Genomic DNA, 12,258 nt, shown 5'->3' with positions numbered 1-12,258 from the left:
TTATAGGATGGCACCCATTGAATTGAAGGAGCTAAAAATCCAGTTGTAGGAGTTATTGGATAAGGGGTTCATACACCCCAGTGTGTTATGTCACTCCACAAAAGTAGTCTCTCGAAGATGTCCAATTTTTTTTCATGAGTTTGCCTACCAAGGGAGGTGCAATAGGTGTAAATCCTTGTGGGGTGAAGGGAAGGTGCATTGCTAGGAGGCACTGTGTGCGGGAGTCGATTTTCGGGGCAAATAGGCCAACAGGGCGAGCAGGAGAGCTGCCGGGAGGAGTAGGCCAAAATGAGGTTAAGTCTGCCTATTACATGCCAAAATGAGGTTCAGATGGGCTGGAGGCATGCTGGGCGCTTGCTGGGCATGTCGGGCTGATGGGAGGCCCAAAGTGAGGTTCACGGGCCAAGTCTAGCGCACAATGGATTTATTAGGCATGCGGGCCGCTTGGGAGCAGCAAGCAGGAAGACGAGGTGCGAAACGAGGTTCATCGCGCAGGAATGGACGCGCTGGAGTGTTGGGCACGCCTGGGAGAGGCACGTGTAGGCGAGGTTCAAACTAGCGCTGGAATGCCAGGCGCACGGGCAAACGAGGTTTACCCGCTGAAGGTTCTGGAAGCGCTTGGGGAGCGCGTGAAGCGTCTAGCGAGCGAGGGCAAACGAGGTTCAAATGCGAGTGGGAGTTGAGAGCACGGAGTGTGGGGGGTGCACGGAGCGCGGGGCCCGCCCAAACGAGGTTCACCCGCGCTGGCAGCCCTCCAAAATGAGGTTCCCCGTCAATTTTTTGCCAACCCGCCCAAATTCGAATTTTGGCCTCCCAAACCACCCCAACTCGGCATGAAGGCCATAAATAGGGGATTTTGGCCTTCATTTGGGAGTGTTCTTGTATATTTAGCCCACTTTATTACTCTCTTGTAAGCCTTGGGCTTGTAAAGCAATTTTCATTTAGTAGTAAAGTTACTTTCCCTTTGCCAAACTCTTTCTAAGTGTGTTCCTTGTTCCTTACTCACTCTCTCACCATTTTTATCCTTTGTCATCTTTATTAGTCTATCTATATAGACTTGTGGTGTTGGAAGGCTGACTTAGTCTTGGGTGAAGACTAAGGCCACGCGGTTTGAAGCAAGTTTGAGGTGAGCAAACTTCTTACTCCATGACAAGTGGTATTAGAGCTTCGGTTGCTCTTAAAAGTGATAATGGCAGATCAGAGTGAGATCACCCTTAGTGTGGGTGTTGCTCCTTTGAGTGTGGAGCATGAAGGCGGCAGGAGAAAAGGTAGAGGTAAGTCAAGGGAGCCTAGCCGAGCAAGGGAGGACTTGGGAGACTTAGAGAAACATCTCGCCAAGGTCAAATTGCACCTCATTTATGGAGAGGAGAAGTTCAAGGAGGTGGACACCCACTTGGTGGAGCTCGACGGGAGGATGGAAGAGCTTCAAGGGGATATGCAGGGTGCCTTAAACGCTGCAATCGACAAGCTGGCGAGCGAAGGTGAGTCCCTAAGCCTTTCTCATATGGGTGAATGTGCTGCCTTAAGGGATGAGAATAGGTCCCTAAAGGAACAATTGGATAAGGTAGAAGAAGATAATAGCTACCTTAAGAGAGAGTTGGACCAGGCCATGGGAAAGTTAAAGGAAGTAGAGCAGCATGTGTCTCTTATTGCTATGGCCGTGGCACGAGGGGGAGTTGCCACCGCTTCCGGGGCTAGCCTAGTCATCCCTTTGCATGTGGAGGTTCCGAAGCCAAGTGTGTATAGTGGCGCTAGGAATGCGAAGGAGATTGATAATTTCCTTTGGAGCTTAGAGCAGTATTTTAGGGCGATTGGCATTGCGGATGATGCTAAGAAGGTGGACCATGCGCCCTTGTATTTGGTGGATACTGCAATGGTTTGGTGGAGACGAAGGCATGGTAACATGGAGAAAGGGCTTTGCACCATTGCCTAATGGGATGAGTTAAAGAGAGAGCTCAAGAGGCAATTTTACCCGGAGAATGCCGCGCATGAAGCAAGGGCCAGATTGAGGCGTCTGTCACAGAAGGGGAGTATTCGGGACTATGTGAAGGGATTTATGGAGACTCTGTTGGAGATCCCGGACTACCCAGATGCGGAAGCTCTCTTTGCCTTTACCGATGGCCTACAAACTTGGGCCCAAATGGAGATAGAGAGGCGAGGAGCATGTGATTTAACTACCGCCATCTCTATAGCTGAATCCCTCGTGGAGTTCCAGAGGAGCGAAAGGAGTAGACTCAATCCACAGAAGGACAGGAGCGAGGGAGGCAACAACCAAGGCAAGGATGGAAGCTCCAAATCCTAGAAGTCGAAGGAGGGGCACCCCAGGAGTCAAAGAGAAGACTGAGGTATGGAACGCCCTTTTCTTAAGTGCTTTCTTTGTGATGGACTGCATAAAGCTCGAGAGTGCCCAAAAAAGAGCAAGCTCTCGGCATTGGTCGAGGAAAGGGAGGAGACACCTTTCCAACCCAAGGATGTGACCATGGCATCCTTGCAGTTGAGTGCCCTTAAGGTCCAGGACAAAGCGATGGTGAATGTGGAGAAGGGGCGACCTTTTGTCTAGATCAAGGTAGGAGGACAAGAGTTGTGGGCATTATTGGACACTGGGGCATCCCACAACTTCCTAATGGTTGAGGAAGCTAAGAGGTTGGGCATCCCTTATGAGAAAGAGATGGGATGGTTGAAGGCAGTCAACTTGATACATGGTGTAGCCCGAGATGCTAAGGTACGCATTGGATACTGGCATGGTACCTTAGATTTCTTTTTTGTCTCCATGGATGATTATCAGTGCGTACTTGGGGTCGAGTTCGTGGACCGAGCTAAGGCGATCCCGATGATATTCGCCAATAGCATGTGTATCACGGTGGGAGGTGGTACATGTGTGGTGCCATTGTTGCGAGGGAAGTCATCCAACACCCTTGCAACCATGCATGTTGAGATGCATGAGCCTTCATCAGCTGCTCGGGAAGAGAAGCGGCTTGGGAAAGGAGGAGGTACTCCAAAAAAGGATCCGAAGGAGTGTAAGAGGGGACACACTCCGAAGTTGCGGAAGTGGCAACCACCAAGGAAGAAGGTGGGTTGTGCAAGGGAAAATGCAGTAGCCAGAAGGCCAAGGGAAGAGTCATCACCGAGGCAAGAGGGTCTGAGGCAACATTGCTCGTGGAAGAGCAGGTGAAAGTGCAAAGCCGAGGGAAGAGCTGGTGCACTTAGCCACAGGGACAAGGGAGGTATTACAGAAGCATAGTTAGAGCAATCCTGAAGCAGCCATGCAAGGAGACATGGGAGGAGGTCCAAACGACGAAGGAGTCGTGCCGATTGAGTGGGTGAGAATGTCACTCCACAAAAGTAGTCTCTCGAAGAAGTCCAATTTTTTTCCATGAGGTTGCCTACTGAGGGAGGTTCAGTAGGTGTAAATCCTTATGGGGTGAAGGGAAGGTGCATTGCTGGGAGGCAATGTGTACGGGAGTCGATTTTCGTGGCAAACAGGCCAACCGGGAGAGCAGGAGAGTTGCCGAGAAGTGCAGGCCAAAATGAGGTTAAGTCTGCCTACTGCATGCCAAAATGAGGTTCAGATGGGCTGGAGGCGTGCTGGGAGCTTGCTGGGCATGCCGGGCTAATGGGAGGCCCAAAATGAGGTTCACGGGCCAAGTTTGGCGCACAATGGGCCTGCTGGGCGTGCGGGCCACATGAGAGCAGCAGGCGGGCAGACGAGGCACAAAATGAAGTTCATCGCGCAGGACTGGGCGGGTGGGGGTGCTGGGCGAGCGTGGGAGAGGCGCACACGGGTGAGGTTCAAACTAGCACACGGGAATGCTAGGCACGCAGGCAAACGAGGTTCACCCGCTGAAGGTTCTGGAAGCGCCTGGAGAGCGCGCGAAACGTTTAGCGAGTGCAGGCAAACGAGGTTCAAATGCGCGCAGGAGCTGAGCACATGGAGCGCGGGGCACGCACGGGCTGCCAGCCCACCCAAACGAGGTTCACCCACGCTGGCAGCCAGCCAATATGAGGTTCCCTGCCAGTTTTCTGCTAGCCCACCCAAATTCGAATTTTAGCCGCCCAAACCACCCCAACTCGGTATGAAGGCTATAAATAGGGGATTTTGGCCTTCATTTGGGCATCTAATGGTCTCAACAAGCACCCAAGCCATACCAAAGCTCTTTAGAGTGTTCTTGTACATTTAGCCCACTTTATTACTCTCTTGTAAGCCTTAGGCTTATAAAGCAATTTTCATTGAGTAGGAAAGTTACTTTCCCTTTGCCAAACTCTTTCTAAGTGTGTTCCTTGTTCCTTACCCACTCTCTCACCATTTTTACCCTTTGTCACCCTTATTAGTCTATCTACATAGACTTGTAGTGTTGGAAGGCTGACTTAGTCTTGGGGGAAGACTAAGGCCGCACAATTTGAAGCAAGTTTGAGGTGAGCAAACTTCTTACTCCGTGACAGTCACCATGGGGAGCTCCAGTGCTGTTTGTGAAGAAGAAGGATGGGACCTTAAGATTTTGCATTGATTACTGGCAGTTGAACAAAGTAACTATGAAGAATAAATATTCGTTGCCCAGTATTAATGATCTGTTTGATCAGTTGAAGGCAACCGGTGTATTTTCAAAAATTAATCTCAAATCAAGGTATCATCAGTTGAGGGTAAAGGATGCAGATGTGTCTAAAACTGCATTCAAGACCCGATATGGGCATTATGAGTTTCTGGTGATGCTATTTGGATAAACAAATGCACCAGTAGCATTCATAGACCTTATGAACCGTATCTTTCATCCATATCTAGATTGGTTCGTAGTGGTCTTCATTGACGACATTCTGGTGTATTCCAAGACCAGGGAAGAACACGATAAACATTTGAGGATTGTTCTGTAAATCCTGCGAGAAAAGAAGCTGCATGCTAAGTTATCCAAGTGTGACTTCTGGATGAGTGAGATCTCCTTCCTTGGACATATAGTATGAGCTGAGGGGATTAGAGTGGATCCCAAAAAGATAAAAGCAGTGATGGAATGGAAGCCTCCCAGAAATACAACTGAGGTCAGAAGTTTCTTGGGGCTAGCAAGATTTTACAGAAGATTTGTAAAGGGGTTCTCTCTCATAGCTGCTCCAATGACCAAGTTGTTACAAAAGAATGTGAAATTTAGCTGAAACGACAAGTATCAAGCTAGTTTTGAGAGGCTGAAGGCTATGTTGACAGAGGCACAGTGTTAACACAGCCGGTGTCGGGAAAGGATTTCGTGATCTACAGTGATGCCTCACATAATGGGTTAGGGTGTGCTCTGATGTAAAAGGGGAAAGTGGTCGCCTATGCTTCCAGGCAGTTAAGGCCACATGAACATAACTACCCTACTCATGATCCAGAGCTAGCAGCAATTATCTTCTCACTGAAGATATGGAGGCATTATTTGTATGGTGAAAAGTGCTACATCTATACAGACCACAAAAGTATAAAATACTTACCAACCCAGAAGGAGCTCAACCTTAGATAGAGGCGATGGATTGAGTTCCTAAAGGACTATGATTGTGTGATAGACTACCATCCTAGGAAGGCAAATGTAGTTATTGATGCCTTGAGCAGAAAGTCTACCACAGCTTTAAGATCACTAAATGCCCGTCTATCCCTAGCTCAAGATGGAGCTATTTTAGCTGAGTTACAAGTGAAGCCAAACCTGCTACAGCAGATACAAGATGGGCAGAAAGCAGATGAAAAATTAATAGTTATTGTGGGTAAAATCTCAGAGGAGAAAGAAACAGATTATGAGGTGAAAGCAGATGGGTGTCTGTACTACAAAGGAAGAGTGTGTGTACCAGATGATGGGGAATTAAAGACTAGTATTCTGAAAGAAGCACACACCAGTGTTTATGCTATGCACCCGAGAAGTACAAAAATGTATAATGATTTAAAGCCTTATTATTGGTGGCCTGGTATGAAGAAGGATATAGCTGACTATGTTACTAAGTGCTTAACATGTCAGCAAGTTAAAGCAGAACATCAAGTTCCATCAGGATTGCTACAGCCTATAAGCATACCTAAATTGAAATGGGATTGGGTCACTATGAATTTTGTCAGTGGTCTACCTTTCACCTAGAAGAAGCACGATGCAGTGTGGGTAATAGTGGATAGATTGACGAAGTCAGCACATTTTCTGCCAGTTAGGACTAACTATTCACTGGAGAAGCTAGCAGAGTTGTATATCAGTGAGATAGTTAGACTGCATGGAATCCCACTTTTCCATCATATCTGATTGAGATCCAAGGTTTACATCGAGATTTTGGAAGAAGTTACAAGAAGCCTTGGGCACACAATTCCATTTTAGCACAGCTTTTCATCCTCAGACGGATGGACAGTCGGAACGAGTAATCCAGGTAAACCTAAAAAACTAATTGAATTCTTACAAATAATAAATTGAAATGATAGTAACAATGTGAATTATGTGATAGGTCCTTGAGGATATGCTGAGGAGTTGTGTCATTGAGTTTGAGGAGAGTTGGGATAGATACCTCCCACTGGTAGAATTCGCATATAACAATAGCTATCAAACTAGTATCCAAATGGCCTCGTATGAAGCACTGTATGGGAGGAAGTGTAGAACCCCAGTGTATTGGACTGAATTAGGTGAAGATAAGCTGGTAGGACCAGACCTGGTGAAACAGACTGAGGAGAAAGTAAAGTTAATCAAGGCTAATTTGAAGATTGCCTCAAATAGACAAAAATCTTATGCCGCCTTGAAGAGAAAAGAGATAGAGTATGCAGTTGGCGATAAAGTATTTCTCAAAGTCTCACCGTGGAAAAAGGTACTGAGGTTTGGAAGGAAGGGTAAGTTAAGCCCTAGGTTCATTGGCCCATATGAAGTCATTGAATGTGTGGGACCATTGGCCTATCGGCTAGCTTCACTGCCAAAACTGGATAAGATCCACAATGTATTTCATGTGTCTATGCTAAGAAGATACCTCTCAAACCCTTCACATTTCATCTCCATAGGAAAGATTGAAATCCAACCGGACTTGACATATGCAGAAGAACCCATACGGATCCTAGCTTGGGAAGTAAAGGAACTGAGAAATAAACAAATTCCACAGGTGAAAGTACTTTGGAGGCACCATAATACCGAGGAGGCAACATGGGAAAGTGAAGAGACGATGAGGCAACAATTCCCTCAACTGTTTGCATCAGATAAATTTCGAGGATGAAAATTTTATTAGAGGGGAAGAGCTGTAACATTCTCACTTTAGCTAGTCCGTACATTCTATTGTTCTGGTGACCAATCTCAGTCCGGGCAGCAAGAATATCTGGAATTACAATTAGACTAGAGTGAGGAGTTATAAATAAACTAAATAATGATAAGAAAAATTAAGGAAAATTTTTAGAAATGAAATGCACTAAGGTTAAATGAGCTGTAGCCCCAGCGATGAGTGACCCTAATGGGAAGTGACGGTGAAGGCCGTTAGCAACCCTAAACTCAGGGAAAACTCTATGAAATAATTTTTAGGATTTCAGGGAAGGATTATTGGGGTTTTAATAATAATAAAATGCTAAGAAAACATAAGGAAATTTTAATCAATCGATACACATAATTTTTGCTCGTTAATCCAAACGGAGGGCATTTTGGTCATTTCATCTTCAGATATGATTTTTGACCAACTTGTCCAATTAAGTACATAAATTATATGATATCAAATAAGAATAAACATTGATAAAAATGAAATTAAAAGTGAGTACTAAAGAAAATAAAAGAAATAAAGATAATATTGAATTATTAAGTAAGCATGAGGTCATTTAAAAATTTTTGGCCAATCAAAATTCAATAAATACATTTATAATACATTAAAAAGAAAGAAAAGAAGTCAAAAATCTGGAACAAACCATCAGCCATCTTCCTTCTCTCTTGGCCAAACCATACTTTTCTCTTTCTCCTCCATTTCCTTGTTTACCAAAGCTTAAGTTCCTTGGTTTTTCTTCAAACAAACCCTAAGTTTCCAATATAAAACCTTAATATTTCATCTTAGTGAAGATTTTGGGAGCAAAAAGAAGTAGAAAAAAAGAGTTTTTGCAAGCTTGCAATTGACTCCATTCAAGGTTAGTGTCCAATTTCTTCCCTCTCTCACTCAATTCATGTATAAGGACATGAGATAAGTTAAAATTGTAAGAAAAATAGAATAAAATTTATGTGTATGCATCCCTATAATTTTGGCAGGTTAGGGATGGTTAGGGTTTGATGAATTTCCTTGAAACAAAGTGGAATGTGAGCTGCCCTTGACTTGAGTTGAGTAATTGAACATTTAAGTGGAAGTTTAATGTATGAATGGAACTTGAAAACTTGGAGACTTGAGCAAAATTACGGTTTTCTCATGTAATGGTATATAAACATTGTAATGGCCAATTAGTGACCATTTGGCTATATTTGATGAGGAATTGGAGTGATTTATGTCAATGGAATTGAGGTTAGATATGCTGTCCTAGGTGACCTGTAAGGCTGGGTGTGTGTCTAGCAAGTTGAGGTAGCTCTAACTTGAAAGGTGTAGGTTCAATTGGTGCAAGGCTAATTGCACATGAAACTAGACACATAATGTCACAACTTTGGTGAAGAAACCCTGCCCAAAAAACTAACCCAAGTTGACCTAAAAACTGCCCTAATCTAGGTGGCCAACATGCTGTCTCTAGAAGATAACCAAATGAATAGTGTTTGTTCAAATGGTCATAACTCAGTATAGAAAGATCCAATTGACTTGAAATTTAAATCAATGAAAAGCTTAGACAATTTAGAACAACTTTCATGAAGAACACCAAATCAAATTCTGACCATAACCCATTTGAATTGCTAACCAAAACCGGGGTATCAAAACTGCCAGAACCATTTCTGCCCAGAAATTCTGGGTAGATGCCAATCTGGCCAGTCCTAAAGAAATTAGCATACTTGAGCTAGAAAACTCCAAATGGAGTGATTAAAAGAGGGAATTAACGAGGACACATAAAGGAACAACTTTGATTAAAAACACTTAGGAACATTCTCATTGTAGAATTGCTTAATGGAACAGTGAACTCTAGCACCCAAAACTGAAAATTTTGGTTTATTTCCTATTAGTTTTAAGGATTGATTGGCAATCAATGTCAATACTTTTGTGAACCAAAATGTGGTTAATTCATGTAGTTAGAACTCATGTAACTATTATGTATGAGAAAGTCAATATTTTGACTCGAATAGTAAAATGAATAGTAACCTTATATGTTAAACACAAATATTCAATTAAGAGCTTTGTAATATGCCCTAGTAGACCTAGTAAGATTGATTTGGATAGGTTGGCATACGAATAGGATTCTGATAGCAGTACTGCATATGGCATCATGCCATTCTGTGATTTATGGCTTATGTGGCCATTTCGTAATTTTATGGCTTTTAGCCATTCTGACACTATTGTGATACTTGGCCTCCTGCCTAATATTTATTACAGCTTATTGGTTGTTCTGTTGCACACCAGGAGACACAATGTGACTGATGGTATGACGGCTCAAGGTACTTAGTACTCAATGCCAGTTTACCCGTTTATCTAGTCCAGTCGGCTAGTATAGGTTACTTGGGCAATCAAAATAAAATCTTACCAAATTTTAATCAAATGATTAACATAAAAAGTATCAGATTACTGCAAATAATTACCAGAAACTCAGTCTGCATAAAATGTCAGCATACACTCTGTATGTTTATTTCATTTTAGTTATTTTTATTTAATTATTGGCACCACTAAGCAGTATTGCTTAGCGCGTTGCTTTTGCCATGCGTAGGTACAAGAGACATGGAGCGTGAGCCCAGTAGACCCCAGACTGGGTGAGAGTCAGATCTGCCAATGTCCTGTGTCACCTCTCATCTGCAGTGTATTTTGGTAGGGCACTAGGATTCTCTTTTGTAATTTTGCGAATTGTATTTTGTATTTAGGTCTTTATGTTATCATGTAAATTATGATCACTTATATCATTTTGTATTGTAAATTAATGAAATTAAGTATTGCCTTCATAAACTTGAGTTCAAATTGAATTATATATGATATTGATTAATGAATAAAAATTATTGAGAAATGTTGAGATGATAGTGATTATTTGGAGTTGAGAATGGTTGGAAAAATATTTAGAAGTGTTTTTCACTGGTTTCGAAGAACTGTTTTCTCCATTTTTAGCCGACACTCTGTCTGATTTTCTGAAAAATCTTCGAAACCTCAAATTTATTTAAAATTTCAATGAATGATGTAGACGATAGTAATTTCATAAGTTTTACTTAGTGACCCATAAATAAATAAATTTTAAAATGATAAATATCAATGAGTTAAAATCTGGTGTTCCGGCACACTGTGTGGCATATCTTACTTGGCTACACTGTAGACGGGTAAAGGGTGTGAAAACTTGCACTAACCTTTAATGGCAGCTTCTCAACCTTGTAAAACTTCAAAATTTCTTCTTTTCTTGGCTGCCGATAAACTTCCCAAGGTGTGAGGACTAATTTCAGTGAAGTGAACCTTGAGTTTTATGGAGGAAATGGAAGGAATTTTAAGCTTTGAAGTGAGAATCCATGGAGGAAAATGGAGAACTAAATTCGGCCATGGGAGATGAGATGAGGAAGATGATGTTGAGTGGATGGATTTGTCACCTTATGCCTATTTATAGTCCACTAAGAATTAATTTATTCATTTCAATACTTAAAGTTTTAATATTCCTAATAATTCCCCCTTATGTTTCCTTTAATTACATTACATATAGTTTCATGTTTTCATGGGATTTTTAAAATTTAAATATCACTTCTTTAATGGACATTTAGGTCAAAAGTTAACTCTATGTGCCAAATGACCAAAATGCCCCTCTTCGGGTTATAATCAAACTTTTTTTGTAATACCGACTAAATCCCCGATTCGACGATTCCTTTAATTTTATACTGTCTATTTCATTTTTATGTTTACCCGTACCAATTAACTAAATGTAGTTCCAGATATTCTAACTGTCCGAACAGACGTTAGTCGTTGAAACAATAGGATGTACTGACTACCTACAGTGAGGGTGTTACAATTCTTTTCCTCTAAATAAAAATTTCATCCTTGAAATTTTCCTAGTGTAAATAATCAAGGAACTGCTATGTCATTGTCTCTCTACTTTTTCGTGTTATAATACTTTACTTTCTTTTTAGTCTGTCTTACTAGACCTAGCTCTACAATCTTATCCTTATCTAGATTTACTATCGAAAATACGTAACTCTACACAATAGTCCTAAGTTGGTACTGTAATCTATAGCTTACATCACAAACATCGAGAGCATTGTGTAGTTACCATGGTATATCCTAATAAATCAGATTTTGTGTATTCAATACCCTGCTTTAAATGTTGCTTTTGAGTTAAAATCTGGACTAATCCATTTGTTGCCTAAGTTTCATGGTCTTGCAGGTGAGGATCCACATAAGCATTTAAAGGAATTTCATGTTGTGTGTTCCAGCATGAAACCTCAAGGAGTTTCAGAGGATCAAATCAAGCTTCGAGCTTTTCCTTTCTCACTAGAAGGCACAACTCAGGATTGGTTGTATTACCTTCCTTCTAGATCTGTCAACTCATGGAATGGGATGAAGCAGATATTTTTGGAGAAGTATTTTCCTACTTCCTGTGCTGCCAATAAAAGAAAAGAAATTTGTGGCATCTGGCAGTACAATGGAGAGAGCTTGTATGAGTATTAGGAGCGATTTAAGAAGCTGTGTGCAAGTTGTCCTCATCATCAAATAAGTGAGTAGCTTTTGATTCAATATTTCTATGAGGGACTTCTACCAATGGACCACAGTATGATAGATGCTACTAGTGGAGGAGGTTTGGTTGACAAGACACCAGAAGAGGCAAGGAGGCTGATTGCTAACATGGCAGCAAACTCTTAGCAATTTGGAATGAGAATGGATCACACACCTAGGAAGGTTAACGAGGTAAGTACATCTTACCTTGAGAAACAGATTTCTGATTTAACTTCTTTGGTGAGACAATTAGCTGTAGGGAACAAGCAAACTGTTAAGGTATGTGGAATTTGTTCGGGTTCGGGTCATGCTACTGACATGTGTCCTGCATTACAAGAGTATAAATCAATGCAACATGCTAATGCAGTAGGAAATTATGGACTGTTAGTAGTATGCCCTAGAGCATATCATTTAGTATGTATCTTGTACATGTTTTATTAATAAAAAGACAATTTCACTTTTTCATTTACATAATATATTTATGTGTAATAGAAAAGGTCCATTGATATTTTGTTAGAA

At 41.9% G+C, this 12,258-nt stretch overlaps 1 non-coding gene across 1 annotated transcript; it reads right to left on the bottom strand.

Moving 5' to 3' along the window:
* Positions 1-11,631: 11,631 nt before the first annotated feature.
* LOC131180327 (small nucleolar RNA R71) lies at positions 11,632-11,738 on the bottom strand. Its single transcript, XR_009149103.1, has one exon. It is a non-coding gene; the product is annotated as a small nucleolar RNA R71 (small nucleolar RNA).
* Between the last annotated feature and the right edge of the window lie 520 nt (positions 11,739-12,258).

The sequence above is a fragment of the Hevea brasiliensis genome, chromosome 5, assembly GCF_030052815.1.
Source record: "Hevea brasiliensis isolate MT/VB/25A 57/8 chromosome 5, ASM3005281v1, whole genome shotgun sequence".
NCBI classification, from domain to species: domain Eukaryota; kingdom Viridiplantae; phylum Streptophyta; class Magnoliopsida; order Malpighiales; family Euphorbiaceae; genus Hevea; species Hevea brasiliensis.
Note: the sequence above shows the minus strand (reverse complement) of the source record. Positions and strands in the feature narration are given on the sequence as shown.